Source organism: Physeter macrocephalus, chromosome 12 (assembly GCF_002837175.3).
Source record: "Physeter macrocephalus isolate SW-GA chromosome 12, ASM283717v5, whole genome shotgun sequence".
Lineage (NCBI taxonomy): Eukaryota > Metazoa > Chordata > Mammalia > Artiodactyla > Physeteridae > Physeter > Physeter macrocephalus.
In genome coordinates this window covers 88,344,296-88,362,030 of record NC_041225.1, presented here as the reverse complement: position 1 = coordinate 88,362,030, position 17,735 = coordinate 88,344,296, and the positions used below count along the sequence as shown (strand labels likewise).

General features: G+C 36.7%; 2 protein-coding genes and 1 pseudogene across 7 annotated transcripts in view; all 3 read left to right on the top strand.

The window, feature by feature from the left end:
• LOC102976581 (EKC/KEOPS complex subunit TPRKB) overlaps positions 1-17,735 on the top strand; it is a 279,834-nt gene that overhangs the window by 111,244 nt on the left and 150,855 nt on the right. The window lies entirely within an intron of this gene.
• Positions 1-17,735, top strand: part of LOC112067517 (EKC/KEOPS complex subunit TPRKB-like) — a 166,645-nt gene that overhangs the window by 54,081 nt on the left and 94,829 nt on the right. The window lies entirely within an intron of this gene.
• The window catches only part of LOC114487285 (RING finger protein 11-like), a 14,087-nt pseudogene continuing 10,063 nt past the window's right edge, over positions 13,712-17,735 (top strand).

Sequence of the window (17,735 nt, the reverse complement as noted above, 5' to 3'; positions counted from 1 at the left end):
GATTTCAAAACTATAACCTCACCTTCAACCTTAACAAACCAGAAAAAGAAGACCAAATAAAACCAAAGCAGGCAAAATGAAGGAAATTATATCGATTAGAATGAAAATAAATGAATCAGAGAATCAAAAAAAGAGAAAAATCAAAGAAATCAAAAGTCGGTTCTTTGAAAAGGTCAACAAAAATGGACAAATCTTTAGCTAGAACTCACCAAAGGAAAAAAGGGGAAAACTCAAATCATTTAAATTAAGAATGAACCAGGGGATGTTACTACCAATCACACAGAAATTAAAAAGGATCATAAGGGAATATTATGAACAATCACGTCAACAAATTAGGTAACCTAGATGAAATAGACAAATTCCTAGAAAAACAACCTACCAAAACTGACTCAAGCAAAAATAGAAAATCTGAACAGACCTATAATAAGGACAGAGGCTGAGTCAGTAATCAGAAAACACCCCCTAAAGAAAAGCCCAGGCCCAAACTGGTGAATTCTAAAAAACATTTAACGTAGAATTAACAACAACCGCTCACAAACTCAAAAAACAACATCATCATCAAAAGGAAATGAGAAGGATCACTTCCCAATGCATTCTATAAGGAGAGTATTAGCCTGATAAAAAAGGCAAAGATACAGTAAAACTAAAGAGCAATATCCCTTATGAATATAGAAGGAAAATCCTCAACAAAATACTAGCAAACTGAATCCAGCAACACAGAAGAGGATTATACATCGAAACCACGAGGAATTTATCCCAGGAAGGCAAAGTTGGTTCAATATATGATTATCAATCAACGTAACACACCATATGCATAAAGAAAACATAGGATCATTTCATTATACATAGAAAAAGCGTATGGCAAAACCCCAAACCCTTCCATAATAAAAACACTCAACAAAACAGGAATAGAAGAGAACTTCCTCAACCTGATAAAGGGCATTTATAAAAAAACTCACAGCTAACATCATGCTTAATGACCAGAAAGATTTTTCCTTAAAATCGGGAAAAAGACAAGGATACTCATTCTTAACATTTCTATTCAACACAGTACTGGAGGTTCTAGCAAGGGCAACTAGGCAAGAAAAAGAGGTAAATGACATGATATCGGAAAGAAGGAAAACTATCTCTATTTGCAAATGACACAATATTTTATATAGAAAACACTAAGGAACACACGAACACAAACATAAATTACTCAAACTTATAAGCAAGTTCAGCAAAGTTGCAGGAACCAAAATAAATACAAAAATCAGTAATATTCCTGTACAACAAGGAAAATTCCCAAAATGAACTTAAGAAAACAATACTAGTTACATTGGTATCAAAAAGAATAAAATACTCAGGGATATTTTAACAACAGAAGTGCCTAACTACAAAGAAGTGGAACCCACAAACATCGTTGAAGAAATTAAAGATGACCTAAATAAATGGAAAAACACCCCAGTTCATGGATTAGAAGATTTAAGTTCGTTATGACAGCAGTATTCCCTAAATTTTTCTACAGTTTCAATGCAATCCCTACCCAAGATTCAACTTGTCTTTTTTTTTCTTTTTGGCAGAAATTGACAAGCTGATCTGAATATTCCTATGACCTAAGAATAGATAAAACAATCTTGAAAAAGAAAACACAAAGTTGGAGGATTCACACTAATTAGACAGTGTGGTAGTGGCATAAAGAGTGACATATAGATCAATAAAATAGGGTTTATAGTCTAGAGTAAACCCTTACATTTATAATCAATTGCTTTTTTTTCAATTTTAAATTTATTTTTATTTTTCTGATTTTTTTTTTTCTTATGCTCAATTGATTTTTGCCAAGGGTGCCCAGACAATTCAATGGAAGAATAGTCTTTGCAACAAATGGTACTAAGACACTGGATATCCACAGGCAAAAGAATAAAACTGTACTACCTCAACGCCACATACAAAAGTTAACTAAAAAATGATCATAGAACTAAAAGTAAGAACTAAAATTATAAAACTTTTAGAAGAAAAAAAAGAGTAAATATTTTGTAACCGTGGGTTAGACAATAGTTTTAGATATGACGAAAAGCACAAGTGACAAAAGAAGAAACACAGAAATTGTACTTTGTCAAAATTAAAACTTTTGTACCACAAATAAAATCATCAAGAAAGTGAAAAGGATGGCACAGAATGTAAGAACATGTTTGCAAAACATATCCTAATAAGGGACTTGTATTCAGAATAAACAAAGAAACACAACTCAGTAATAAAATGACAAATAAGCCAATTTTAAAATGGGCAAAGGATCGGAGCAGACATTTCTCTAAAGGTAAACAAATGGCTAATAAGCATATGAAAAGATGCTCAACATCTTAGTCATCAGCAAAATGCAAATTCAAATCATTAAAAAGTGAGATACCTCTTCACACCCATTAAGATAGCTATTATCAAAAGACAGACAACAAGTGTTGATGAGAATGTAGACAAACTGAAATATGATCCAGGTGGGAATGTAAAATGGTGCAGCCACTTTGGAAAACACTTTGGCAGTTACTCAGAAGCTTAAACAGAATTACCATATGATCCAGCAATTCTACTCCTAGGTATATACATAAGAAAATTGAAGAAACATGTCCACACAAAAACCTGTATATTAATGTTTACAGCAGCATTTTTCATAATGGCCAAAAAAGCAGAAACAATCCACATGTCCAACAACTCATGAATAAACAGGTTGTATATGTATTTGAAATACTGTTTGTTACTGTTCATAACAAACAACAAGTACTGATTCCTGCTACAAAATGGATGAACCTTGAAAATATTAAGTAAAAGAAGCCAGACACAAAAGGCCACATATTGCATGATTTGATATAAAATGTCCCCAGTAGGCAAATCCATAGAGACAGAAAGTAGATTAATTGTTGAAGGCTAGGAAATGACTGTTAAGGGGCACAGGGTTTCTTTTTGGTATGACAAAAAGTTCTGGAATTAGTGGTGGTGGTTGTATAACCTCCTCTGAATATACTAAAAACCACTGAATTGTATACTTTACAAGAATGAATTGTAAGGTATGTAAATTTTATTTTTAAAAAATCAATAGAGATTGACCAACACTGAGACTTACCCTGGGAAAGTAAGAAAACTTAGATTTTAAAAACCCAACAACAATCCAGGATCCAATAGGGAAAAAATATTAGGGTTGCCTCTGGCACAGAAATATTAAATGTGCCCAGAAAGGGGGAGTAAATCTGACTGAGTTTTGAATTAAAGATTATTATTCAAAAGTTTTATACCCAAACAAGTTGTTATTCCTATACAAAGATTACAGAATGATAATCTCAAATTTATAAGAACTGAAGAGATGCTTACTCCTGAAAAACTGTTGAAAAATCTAGCTAAACAATAAAATTATTTAAATTAATAAACTCACAGTTACACTGAAAAGACTCATGATACTGACCCTCTTTAAAAAACACATAAGATGGTGATTTTGCTTATAACATGGAAGAAAAATGTTATACTTCTTAAAAATAAAGCTAATCAATACAGTAGTAATACTACCATAATGAACTGAGACAACATTCACAAAATATAACGAATATTGTTATGTTGGGGGAAGTGTGTGTAGGTGAGGAGTGGGGAGAAGTAGGGCAAGTGCAACCAGTTTCTTAATTTTTCATATAATGGAGTCAATAGATACTATTTCATATCTGGGTGATACATTGAGACAGTGGCTTAAGCATATTTGTTAAGTACATGGCTGCTAAGTCAGCAAAAAAACAACTCAAAGAAAATCATGTAGCAATAAAAAAATTGAAAACAGTAAGAAATCATTAAAAATGATAAGAAACCCTGAAGAACCAAAACAATTCTGAAAAAGAACAACAAAGTTGGAGGATTCACACTTCCTGATTTCAAAACACTAATATAATTAACAGTGTGGTACTGGCATAAAGATAAATAGATCAATGGACTAGAATAGAGAGCCCAGAAATAAACTTCTGTGCCACATGGTCAAATGACCTCTGATCCTTGACAAGGGGCCAAGACCATTCAACAGGAAAAGAGCAGTCTCCTTAACAAATGGTGCTGGGAAAACTGGATATCCACATGCTCTTTAAAAGAATGAAATTGGAAAAAAAAATAAAGAATGACGTTGGAGCCTTATCTTACATCATATACAAAAATTACCTCAAAATGGATTAAAGACCTAAAACCATAACATTCTTGGAAGAACACACAGGGGAAAAGCTTCATGGCATTGGACTTGGTAATGACTTCTTAGATATGACACCAAAAGCACAGGCAGCAAAAGTAAACTCGACAATTGGGAATACATCAATATTAAAAATTTCTGGGCATCAAAGGACACCATCAGCAAAGGTGAGAAGGCAACCCACTGACTGGGAGAAAAATTTATAAATCATATATCTGATAAGAGGTTAATACTCAGAATATGTAAAGAACTTCTACAACTCAATGACCAAAAAATAACGTGATTCAAGAAGGAGCAAAGTACTTGAATAGACATTTCCAAAGATGATATACAAATGGCCAAGAAGTATATAAAAAGATGTTCAATGTAATCGTGAAAGAAATGCAAATCAAAAACATATCACTGGGCTTCCCTGGTGGCGCAGTGGTTGAGTCCGCCTGCCGATGCAGCGGAAACGGGTTTGTGCCCCCGTCCAGAAGATCCCACATGCCACAGAGCGCCTAGGCCCATGAGACATGGCCGCTGAGCCTGCGCGTCCGGAGCCTGTGCTCCGCAACAGGAGAGACCACAACAGTGAGAGGCCCCCGTACAGCAGAAAAAAAATATATCACTTCATACACATTAGGATGCCACTATTAAAAAAACAGAAAATAACAAGTGTTGACAAAGATGTGGAAAAAGTGGAACCATTGTGTGCTGTTGGTGGGACTGTAAAATGGGCAGCTGCTGTGGAAAACAGTATGGTGGTTCCTCAAACAATTAAAAATAGAGTTACCATATAATCCAGCCATTCCACTTCTGGATATGTACCCCCCAAAATTGAAAGCAGGAACTTGAATGGATATTTGTACATTCATGTTCATAGCATCATTATTCACAATGGTCTAAAGGTGGAAGCAACACAAGTATCTATTAACGGATGGATGAATGAATGAACAAACAAAATGTGGTATATACATACAATGCAGTATCATTCAGTCTTAAAAAAAGGACAAACCTGTCAGATGGTACAACACTGATGATCCTTGAGGACATTATGCTTAGTGAAATAAACTTGTTACTTAAAGACAAATACTGTATTCCACTTACATGAGGTACCTAGAGTAGTCAAATTCTTAGAGTGGTGGTTGCTAGGGGCTTGAGCATAAGGTGGAATGGGGAGTTGCTATTTGAGTCAGTGTAGAAATTCAGTTTTGCAAGATGAAAAGAGTCCTAGAGATGGGTGACGGTGATGTCTGCACAACAATAAGAATGTATTAAATACCATTAAACTACACCATGCACAAAAATAAATTCAAAATGGATTAAAGACTTAAATGTAAGAACTGAAATCACAACAAAAAAAAAAGACAAAACTTCTTGAAGAAAACATAGGCAGTAAGCTCTTTGACACTGATCTTAGTAATTTTTTTTTGCATATGTCTCCTCAGGCAAGGGAAACAAAACCAAAAATAAACAAATGGGACTATATCAAACTAAAGAGATTTCCACAGTAAAGGGAACTATCATCTACTGAATGGGAGAAGAAATCTGCAAGCAATCTATCTGATAAGGGGTTAATACCCAGAATATACAAAGAACTCATACAACTCAACATCAAAAACCTAAACAACCTGAATTTTAAAAATGGGCAAAGGATCTGAATAGACATTTTTGCAAAGAAGACGTACAGATGGCCAAGAGGCACATGAAAAGATGCTCAACATCACTAATCATCAGGAAAATGAAAATCAAAACCACGAGAGGGCTTCCCTGGTGGCGCAGTGGTTGAGAGTCCGTCGGCTGATGCAGGGGACACAGGTCATGCCCGGGTCCAGGAAGATCCCACATGCCGCAGAGCGGCTAGGCCCGTGAGCCATGGCCGCTGAGCCTGTGCGTCTGGAGCCTGTGCTCCGCAAAGGGAAGAGGCCACAACAGTGAGAGGCCCGCGTACCGCAAAACAAACAAACAAGCAAACAAAAAAACCACAATGAGATATCACCTCACACCTGTCAGAATGGCTATTAGCAAAATACAACAAGTACTGGCAAGGATGAAGAGAACAGGGAACACTCGTGCACTGTTGGTGGGAACGTAAATTGGTGCAGCCACTATGGAAAACAGTTTGGAGGCTCCTCACAAAATAAAAAACAGAACTATCACATGATCCAACAATTAACATATGGGTATTTTTCTGAAGAAAACAAAAACTCTAATTCGAAAAGATATATACACCCCTATGTTCACTGCAGCATTATTTACAGTAGCCAAGATATGGAAGCAACCTAAATGCCCATGGATAAAGAAAATGTGGTGTATATATTTATGAAATGGAATATTGTTCAGCCATAAAAAGAATGAAAACTTGCCATTTGCAACAACATGGATGGACCTAGAGGGTATCATGCTAAGTGAAATCTAAAAAGCAAAACAAACAAACATAAGAAAGCAGAAACAGAGTTATAGATAGAAAACAAACAGGTGGTTGTCAGAGGGGAGGTGGTGAAGGGAGGAAAGAAATAGGTGAGGGAGATTAAGAAGTACAAACTTCCAGTTGTAAAATAAGTGAGTCACGGGTATTAAGTGTACAGTGTGGAGAATACAGTCAATAACTATGTAATATCTTTGCATAGTGACATATCATAACTAGGCTTACTGTGGTGTTTGAAATGTATAGGAATATCAAATCACTATTTTGTGCACAGGAACTAACATAATGTTGTAGATTAATTATACTTCAGAAAAAAATAACAAACTCATAGAAAGAGATCAGATTTGTGGTTAACAGAGGCAATGGATGGGGGGAGGGAGTGGGAATTTGTTGAGGGCAGTCAAACTTCCAGTTATAAGGTAAACAACTGTTAGGGATGTAATGTACAACATGATAAATAAAACTAACACTGCTGTATATTATATATGAAAGTGATTAAGAGAGTAAGTCCTAAGAGTTCTCATCACAAGGAAAATATTTTTTTCTATTTCTTTAATTTTGTATATGTATGAGATGATAGTTGTTCACTAAACTTACTGTGATAATCATGATGTATGTAAGTCAAATCATTATGCTGTACTCAAACAGTGCTATATGTCAATTAAATCAAGAAAACTGGAAGAAAAATAAATAAAATAGAATTACAAAGAAAAAATGGTTAAGATGATAAATTTTGTTATGCATATATTATCACAATTAAAAATAATAAAGAAAAAGAAAAAAACATGAGAATCAAATACTTAGGAATAAATTTAGACAAGAAGGTATAACACTTGTACATTGGCAACTACGAGACCTTACTGGAAGAAATTAAAGACCTAAATAAATTGAAAAACATGCTGTGTTCATCGACTGGAAGACAATGTTGTTAAGATGGCAATAAACCCCAAAGCAAGCTACATATTAATAGCAATTAGTATAAAATTCCCAACGTTTTCAGCAGAAATTTTAAAAAGCTGATCCTAAAATTCATAGGGAGATGCAAGGGCCCTGCTTGGCCAAAACAGTCTTTAAAAAGAACAAAGTTGGGCTTCCCTGGTGGCGCAGTGGTTCAGAGTCTGCCTGCTGATGCAGGGGACACGGGTTCGTGCCCTGGTCCAGGAAGATCCCACATGCCGCAGAGCGGCTGGGCCTGTGAGCCATGGCCGCTGAGCCTGCGCGTCCGGAGCCTGTGCTCTGCAACGGGAGAGGCCACAACAGTGAGAGGCCTGTGTACCGCAAAAAAAAAAAAAAAAAAAAAAAAGAACAAAGTTGGAAGACTCATACTTCTCAATTTTAAAACTTACTACAAAGCTACAGTAACCAAATCAGTGCAGTAATGGCATATAGATAGGCATATAGATCAATGGAACAGAACTGAGAGCCTAGAAATAAACCCTCACATCTATGGTCAACTGATTTTTGACAAGGGTGCCAAGACCATTCAATGGAGAAAGAACAGTCTCAACAGCTGATTTTGGGACAATTCCATGTGGAAAGAATGTTTGACCCCTACCTCATACCATATAAATACAGTAACTCAATATACATCCAAGATGCAAATGAAAGAACTAACAGTATAAAATTCTTGAAAGAAAATACACAGACAAATCTTCATGATTTTGGATTTGGCAATGGTTTCTTAAATATGACACCAAAAGCACAAGCAACAAAAGAAAAAATAGGTACACTGGGGCTTCATTGAAAGTAAACTGCTGTGCTTCAAAAAAGAGTAGTAATACATATACATATGTTCCCATAAAGCAGAAACTAACACACCACTGTAAAGCAACTATACTCCAATAAAGATGTTAAAAATAAATAAATAAATTCTTTAGGCAGCTACAAAAAAATAAAATAAATAAATAAAATAAAATTATTTTGAAAAAAAAAAAAGAGTAGTAAGTGAGTGAAAACACAACCCAGAGAGAGGAAGCAAATTACACATCTGATAAGATTCCACAATCCAGAAGAACTGGATTGTAAAGAACTCTTACAACTCAAAAACAAAAAGGCCAAACAACTTAATTAAAAAGTGGGCAGGGACTTCCCTGGTGGCACAGTGGTTAAGAATCCACCTGACAATGCAGGGTTCAAGCCCTGGTCCAGGAAGATCCCACATGTCACGGAGCAACTAAGCCCGGGCGCCACACTACTGAGCCTGCTCTCTAGAGCCACAACTACTGAGCCAGCAAGCCACAACTACTGAAGCCCGCGCACCTAGGGCCCATGCTCTGCAACGAGAGAAGCCACCGCAATGAGAAGCCCACACGCCACAACGAAGAGTAGCCCCCGCTTGCCACAACTAGAGAAAGCCTATGCACAGCAACGAAGACCAAATGCAGCCAAAAATTAGTTAATTAATTAATTATTTAAAAATGGCCAACAAGCACATAAAAAGATACTTAACATCATTAGTCATTATGCAAAGAGAAAGGCAAAACAAACCACAATCAAAATGACAATGAGTATGAGATACCGCTTTGTACCTACTGGGATGGCAAAAAAAAAAATGGTGTGGCCACTGTGAAAAAGAGTTTGACGGTTCCTAAATAAGCTTAAAAAAAAAAAAAAAAAAAAAAAAGAACAAAGTTGGAAGACTCATACTTCTCAATTTTAAAACTTACTACAAAGCTACAGTAACCAAATCAGTGCAGTAATGGCATATAGATAGGCATATAGATCAATGGAACAGAACTGAGAGCCTAGAAATAAACCCTCACATCTATGGTCAACTGATTTTTGACAAGGGTGCCAAGACCATTCAATGGAGAAAGAACAGTCTCAACAGCTGATTTTGGGACAATTCCATGTGGAAAGAATGTTTGACCCCTACCTCATACCATATAAATACAGTAACTCAATATACATCCAAGATGCAAATGAAAGAACTAACAGTATAAAATTCTTGAAAGAAAATACACAGACAAATCTTCATGATTTTGGATTTGGCAATGGTTTCTTAAATATGACACCAAAAGCACAAGCAACAAAAGAAAAAATAGGTACACTGGGGCTTCATTGAAAGTAAACTGCTGTGCTTCAAAAAAGAGTAGTAATACATATACATATGTTCCCATAAAGCAGAAACTAACACACCACTGTAAAGCAACTATACTCCAATAAAGATGTTAAAAATAAATAAATAAATTCTTTAGGCAGCTACAAAAAAATAAAATAAATAAATAAAATAAAATTATTTTGAAAAAAAAAAAAGAGTAGTAAGTGAGTGAAAACACAACCCAGAGAGAGGAAGCAAATTACACATCTGATAAGATTCCACAATCCAGAAGAACTGGATTGTAAAGAACTCTTACAACTCAAAAACAAAAAGGCCAAACAACTTAATTAAAAAGTGGGCAGGGACTTCCCTGGTGGCACAGTGGTTAAGAATCCACCTGACAATGCAGGGTTCAAGCCCTGGTCCAGGAAGATCCCACATGTCACGGAGCAACTAAGCCCGGGCGCCACACTACTGAGCCTGCTCTCTAGAGCCACAACTACTGAGCCAGCAAGCCACAACTACTGAAGCCCGCGCACCTAGGGCCCATGCTCTGCAACGAGAGAAGCCACCGCAATGAGAAGCCCACACGCCACAACGAAGAGTAGCCCCCGCTTGCCACAACTAGAGAAAGCCTATGCACAGCAACGAAGACCAAATGCAGCCAAAAATTAGTTAATTAATTAATTATTTAAAAATGGCCAACAAGCACATAAAAAGATACTTAACATCATTAGTCATTATGCAAAGAGAAAGGCAAAACAAACCACAATCAAAATGACAATGAGTATGAGATACCGCTTTGTACCTACTGGGATGGCAAAAAAAAAAATGGTGTGGCCACTGTGAAAAAGAGTTTGACGGTTCCTAAATAAGCTTAAAATAAAATTACCAAATGACCCAGCATTTTCAGCTCTTACGTGTATACCCAAAGAACTGTATGTAGGTGTTCAAATAAAAACTTGAACACAAATGTTCGTATCAGTTCTATTCACAATAGCCAAAAGTTAGAAACAACCTAAATGTCCATGAATGGATGAACAGATAAATAAAATATGTCTAAACATATAATGAAATATTATTCAGCCATAAATATCAATGAAGTACTGACAGATGCTAGGACATGGATAAATCTCAGAAAGATTATTCTAGAGTCAAAGAAGCTTGACACAAAGGCCACATATGATATGATTCCAATTAAATGAAATAACCAGAATAGGCAAGTTCACAGAGACAAAAAGTAGATTCGTGATTGACAGGGGCTGGTAGGAAGGGGGAATAGAGAGTAACTGCTTAATGGGTATGAGGTTTCTACTAGGGTGACGAAAAAGCTCTGAAACTAGATAGTGGTGATAGTTGTAAAACACTGTGAATATACTCAGTGCCACTGAACTGCATACTTTAAAATGATAAAACTGTAAACTTTGTTATGTATATGTATTTTAGTACACACACCAAAAAACCCTCTATCTGCATCATTTCCCCCTACCTCCTCCATGGAACAAAAAGCCTCAATCTGTGTCTTTCCCAATTTTGAGCTTACTTTAAAAAAGAGTCTTATTGTACTATTTATGTGTGTAATTACTGTCATTTAATACCTACCAAAAACTCAATTGAGAAATAATATTTATGGTTAAATGTCTGAATGTTTTGTGCCTTCTTTTGGCTAAACCAGTGGTCTCCAAATCGTTTTGATCATGGGGTCCCACTGATAAAATATTTTTGAGTACAAATTACTAAAGTAGATATTTATTTATAAATTACATATTATTGCTGTACTCATACACTGTAAAACATATACAAAAATATAAATTTTAGAAGGTTCATACTCCAATGAACCATTTTGCCAGTATCCCTATTTGGAGAGCACCTCTCCAAATCAATTTTATCTTGGGTTAAAGTAATGGTCTGCATTTACTGACCCCTTGAAATCTGCCTTTATGGAATTCCCTAAACGAAGGCCACATTAGCCTTATATGATTGTTGTTACTGAGAATGTACTGTAAGGATGCCGTTGAGGATTTTGTTACACCACAATGCCTTCTTTATGAGGACAGATGAGAGAAATTTAAGAAGTCTTAGTACCAGAAATATCTGTAATGCTTTTGAAAATTTAGTTTGCTTTTATATCAGAGTTATGTAATTGATCACGCAACACTAATTGCTAGAAAACATAAAGCAAAATTTGTGGCTCATTTTTAGCAACCATATCCACAAGGTATCAACTTGCCTTCCCGTCACTCTTAATTCTTCATGTATTTATTTTTTAAACCATGTTGTAGCTCACCCCTCCCTGGCTTCAGTCTAATTTTCCATCATTCCAATTCTTCATTTACCTAAAAAAATCATATCATATTACTTATATATGTGTGTGTGTGTGTGTGTGCTTAAAAGCACCGCAAAATTTCTTAAAAGACGGGGAGGAATGAATAAACAAAAGCCAACAGGCAAAAAAAACAGGCAATATTGTTCAGAATGGAGGTCATTCTAAACTTGAAGCTCCCCTGTACCAAAGGTATAGACTTTGCAGATTTTGAAGCATTTAGCAGCAAAGCCTTTCATGCAAAGAGTAATTTGTAAATGAGTGTTGATGAAAAGAATGACAACTGAAACAGCACTGTACTACACTTTCTCACTCTTTTCCAGCTGGTAAGAAACGTTATAGTGAGGAAAGGGCAACTGGCTTTTTTTCACCTGTGTGCAAAGCTTAACTAAAAAGTCAATGAAAAATGCAGTCATATTGCCAGATGGAATTTGTAGCCATGTACCTGGACATGTTTCCTTCTGGTGTGCTCTGAAGTAATTTGGGGATAACCTGTATTCAATGGTTTCTTGTTTTTCTTGCTCCGCTTCTCAAGGTATCTCCTCTGATAGTCGGTGATGCTGCTGTATAATTTATTTCGCCTGGGTGACAAACAAACTCTTTCATGGCCAAAAGCATGGATCAGTTGGGCAGTATCAATGGTGGAAATAGAGCTGCTCCTCTCATGCAGAGTCACGTCCTTATCTGTTTGGGTCAATATATCTGATTCCACAGAAGTGGTGGTGGAAAGGATGTTGGTGGCAGTATCTGTGAGCAGCTCACTCTCCTCTGAGTGTCTAGAATCTGAAGAAGTGTTATTTATATAATGAAAACCTGGCTGTTTTCTCAGAATATATTTATCATATTTAATCTGTTCAATTTTAATCTGATTGGACCTCCCAGCTTGATGAGTAGAAAGAACCTTGTTTTTTTTAAGATCCATGCAGAGTCACTTCCTTATCTGTTTGGGTCAATATATCTGATTCCACAGAAGTGGTGGTGGAAAGGATGTTGGTGGCAGTATCTGTGAGCAGCTCACTCTCCTCTGAGTGTCTAGAATCTGAAGAAGTGTTATTTATATAATGAAAACCTGGCTGTTTTCTCAGAATATATTTATCATATTTAATCTGTTCAATTTTAATCTGATTGGACCTCCCAGCTTGATGAGTAGAAAGAACCTTGTTTTTTAAGATCGCCTGTGTTTTTATGGCATTTCTCCAGGCTTTTATACCGTTTCTTTTTCTGAAGTTTGTTTTTCTGCTGTTGCTATCTACCACTCCATTCCTTAACATCTTGTTCCCCCTTGCTATCATCCTGTGTACTTTCTGAGGGCTGGAGAGAATGTGTGATGGGATGCTGAAGAAGTTTAGCCAAACGATCAAGTTGCTCCACCAAGGAAAGTTCTTTCTTGGCACTGAACTCAGGAGCTTTCTGTTGCCTCTGTCGCTCCTGATACCTGTTCTAGAGCTCATTTAAACTCACAGTGTGCTGAGTTGTTAACTCTGGGGTGGCCTTATGATCCCTTTTTAGGTCATTAACTTGTCTGTCATATTTTGGAAAATATCTAGCCTGACTTTTAGTAGTATGCTTTACTTCTTTGTTTTCCAAGTTTACATTGATACTGAGGCTCTCTATTGTGGTATAATCTGACTTTGTCTTTGCCACATTTTGATAAGAGGAAGGAAGACAAGTGTGTTCTCTTTGTTTGTCTGGATGATGCTGAAAGGAATCTTTCCAAGAATGCCTCATGAAAACTCTTCTTCCTAAGGATTCATGGCAAAAATCTTGATCACTTGGTAGGTGCACTGGATGATGAAAGTAAAACTTAGCTGACCTGAAGACAGAATGGGTGGTATTTTCAAATTCTGAATGACATCTGGACTCTGAAAAGGCGGAAAAAAAAAGATTTTGAAGGACTTTCAAAATATTTGCATTCCCTTTAGAAATAGTATTCACATTTAATTCTTTAGATACAAAACACAGACTGAAGGAAAGAATGGTCTATATAAAGATTCAGAAAATTCACTGCCTGGACAAAGGATTCATGCCTTGTGCCTAGTGGCCAGATTGGCATGGTAATAGTTTAAGAGACTCAGGATCAAAAGACCCAGATTCTGGGCTGGATTCTGCCACAGACTGGCTTATGACCTTGAGGAGGCCATTTTGGTTCTTGGGATTATAACAGCAGCTGCTATGTATTACTGCTTGCTATGTGTGGGGTATTATGATATATGCTCTATATCTGTTATTTTCCCCTCTTATAAAACTGAGAGAGAGAGGTATTATTAATCTCATTTTCAGCTACGAAACCTGAAACTTTATTTTTATCATCAGTAATTAAATGGATGGAATGTTTAAAACTCCAACTCTTTACATGTTTTAGAGCCTTGAAAAATTCTTTTTTGTGAGCCCTCATCACACCCCCTCAATTTTTTTTATTGTGGTAAAATACACCTAATATAAATTACCATCTTCCATCTTCACATTTTGACAGTCCTTCTATATCAAAATAGGCATTTTAAGATGTAGAACATCTTAACAACTATAAACCGTAATTGTAAACATTCAGTTTCCATACACATTTTTAGAGTTCTAAGTCATGGAAGAAACAGACATACACATGAAACAAAGTATCACTTATAACTATGGGATCCATTTTACCTTCTCTATAGATTATTGGTAATCAGAATTTTCACTAAATACTCTGGGAATCCCTAAGAAAATTTCCCCAAAATATAGTGGGATACATGGAATCTGCTTTTATATCTAACGTATAAAAAGACTCTCAAACCTCCCAATGAACGAAAGTCCAGGACCAGGTGGCTTCACTGATGAATTATACCAAACATTTAAGGAAAAATTAATATGAAAGATTCTCAAACTCTTCCAATAAACAGAACAGGAAAAAACACTTCCAAACTTATTTTATAAGGCCCACATTACCCTGTTATCCAGACGTTACCTAGATATCCAATGTAGGTACACTAGAAGAAAATTACAAGCCAATATCCCTGATGAACATAAATGCAAAAAAAAAACCCAAACAAAACATTAGCACACCAAATTCAATAATATATTAAAAGGATTATACACTATGATCAAGTGGGATTTATTACAGGGATGCAAGGACAGTTCAACATCTACAAATCAATCAATGTAGTACATGACACTAACCAAATAAAGGATAAAAATCATATAATCAATAGATGTAGAAAAAGCATTTGAGAAAACTCAAAATCCATTCATGATACAAACTCTCAACAAAGTAGGTCTAGAGGAAACATAGCTCAACGACCATTTCTGACAAGACCATAGCTAACATACTCAATGGTGAAAAATGGAAAGCATTTCCTCTAAGATCAGGAACAAGACAAGGATATCCACTGGCATCACGTTTATTGAACACAGTATTGGAAGTCCTAGCCAGAGCAATTAGGCAAGAAAAAGAAACAAAAGGCACCCAAATCAGAAGAGAAGCAAAATTGTCAGTATGTGAAAATGACATGATTTTATATATAGAAAACCCTAAAGACTCCACCAAAAAAGCTGTTACAACTAATACATTCAGTAAAGTTGCAGTATACAGAATTATTTAACAGACAAAAATCTGTTGCATTTCTATACATTAATAATAAACTACCAGAAAAAGAAATGAAAACAATCCTATTCATAATTGCATCAAAAGAATAAAATACCTAGGAATAAATTTAACCAAGGAGGTAAAAGACCTGTATACTGAAAACATTGATGAAAAAAGCTGAAAAAGACATGAAAAAAATGGGAAAATATTCTGTGCTCACAGATTGGAAGAATTAATATTGTTAAAATGTCCATACTACTCAAAACAATCTACAGATTCAATGCAATCCCTATCAAAATTCCAATGGCATTTTTCACAAAAATAGAACAATCCTAAAATTTTTATGTAACCACAAAAGACTCCAAATAGCCAAAGCAATCTTAAAAAAGTAGAAGAAAACTGTAGGCATCACACTCCCTGATTTCAAACTATATTACAAAGCTACAGTAATCAAATGGAATAGTACTGGCATAAAAACAGACATGTAGATCAATGGAACAGAATAGAGAGACCAGAAATAAACTCACACATATAAGGCCAATTGCCTTATGACAAAGGAGCCAAGAATATACAATGGGGAAAGGATAGTCTCTTCAATAAATGGTACTGGGAAAACTGGATAGCCACATGCAAAAGAATGAAACTGAACCATTATCTTACACGATACACAAAAATCAATTCTAAATGGACTGAAGATTTAAATGTAAGATCTGAAACCATAAAATTCCTAGAAGAAAACATAGGCAGTAAGAGCTTTGACACTGGTGTTAGCAATAATTTTTTTGAATTTGACGCCAAAAGCAAAGACAACAAAAGCAAAAGTAAATAGTGGGAGTACATCCAACTGAAAGCCTTCTGCAAGGCAAAATAAACCATCAGACTGCAGAATGGAAGAAGGTATTTGCAAATGATATATCTGACAAGGGGTTAACATCCAAAATAGACAAAGAGGGCTTCCCTGGTGGCGCAGTGGTTGAGAGTCAGCCTGCCGATGCAGGGGACACAGGTTCATGCCCCGGTCCGGGAGGACCCCACATGCCGCGGAGAGGCTGGGCCCGTGAGCCATGGCCGCTGAGCCTACGCATCCGGAGCCTGTGCTCCGCAACAGGAGAGGCCACAACAGTGAGAGGCCCACATACCGCTAAAAAAAAAAAAAAAAAAAAGACAAAGAATTCAACTCAAATAAAAACAAACAAAAATAAAAACAAACAAACAACGCAATTAAAAAATGTGCACAGGATCTTAATAGACATTTTTGTAAAGAAGACATACGAATGGATAACAAATACAGGAAAAAATGCTCAGCATCTATAATCATCAGGGAAATGCAAACCAAAACCACAATGAGATATCACCTCACACCTGTTAGAATGGCTATCATCAAAAAGACAAGAAATAAGGGAGTTGAGGAAGATGGCGGAAGAGTAAGACGCGGAGGTCACCTTCCTCCTCACAGATACATCAGAAATACATCTACACGTGGAACTGCTCCTATAGAACACCCACTGAACGCTGGCAGAAGACTTCAGACCTCCCAAAAGACAAGAAACGTACCTGGATAGGGCAAAAGAAAAAACAGAGACAAAAGAATAGGGACGGGACCGCACCAGTGGGAGGGAGCTGTGAAGGTGGAAAGGTTTCCACACACTAGAAGCCCCTTCACGGGCGGCGACTGCGGGTGGCAGAGGGGGAAGCTTCAGAGCCACGGAGGAGAGCGCAGTAACAGGGTGCGGAGGGCAAAGCGGAGAGATTCCCGCACAGAGGATCGGTGCCGACCAGCACTCACCAGCCCGAGAGGCTTGTCTGCTCACCCGCCGGGATGGGCGGGGGCTGGAAGCTGAGGCTCGGGCTTCGGAGCTTAGATCCCAGGGAGAGGACTGGGGTTGGAGGCGTGAACACAGCCTTAAGGGGTTAGTGCACCACAACTAGCTGGGAGGGAGTCCGGGAAAAGTCTGGAGCTGCCGAAGAGACAAGAGACTTTTTCTTGACTCTTTGTTTCCTGGTGCGCGAGGAGAGGGTATTAAGAGCGCTGCTTATAAATTTTGGAGATTAATCCTTTGTCAGCTGCTTCATTTGCAACTATTTTCTCCCATTCTGAGGGTTGTCTTTTGGTCTTGTTTATGATATCCTTTGCTGTGCAAAAGCCTTGAAGTTTCATTAGGTCCCATTTGTTTATTTTTGTTTTTATTTCCATTTCTCTAGGAGGTGGGTCAAAAA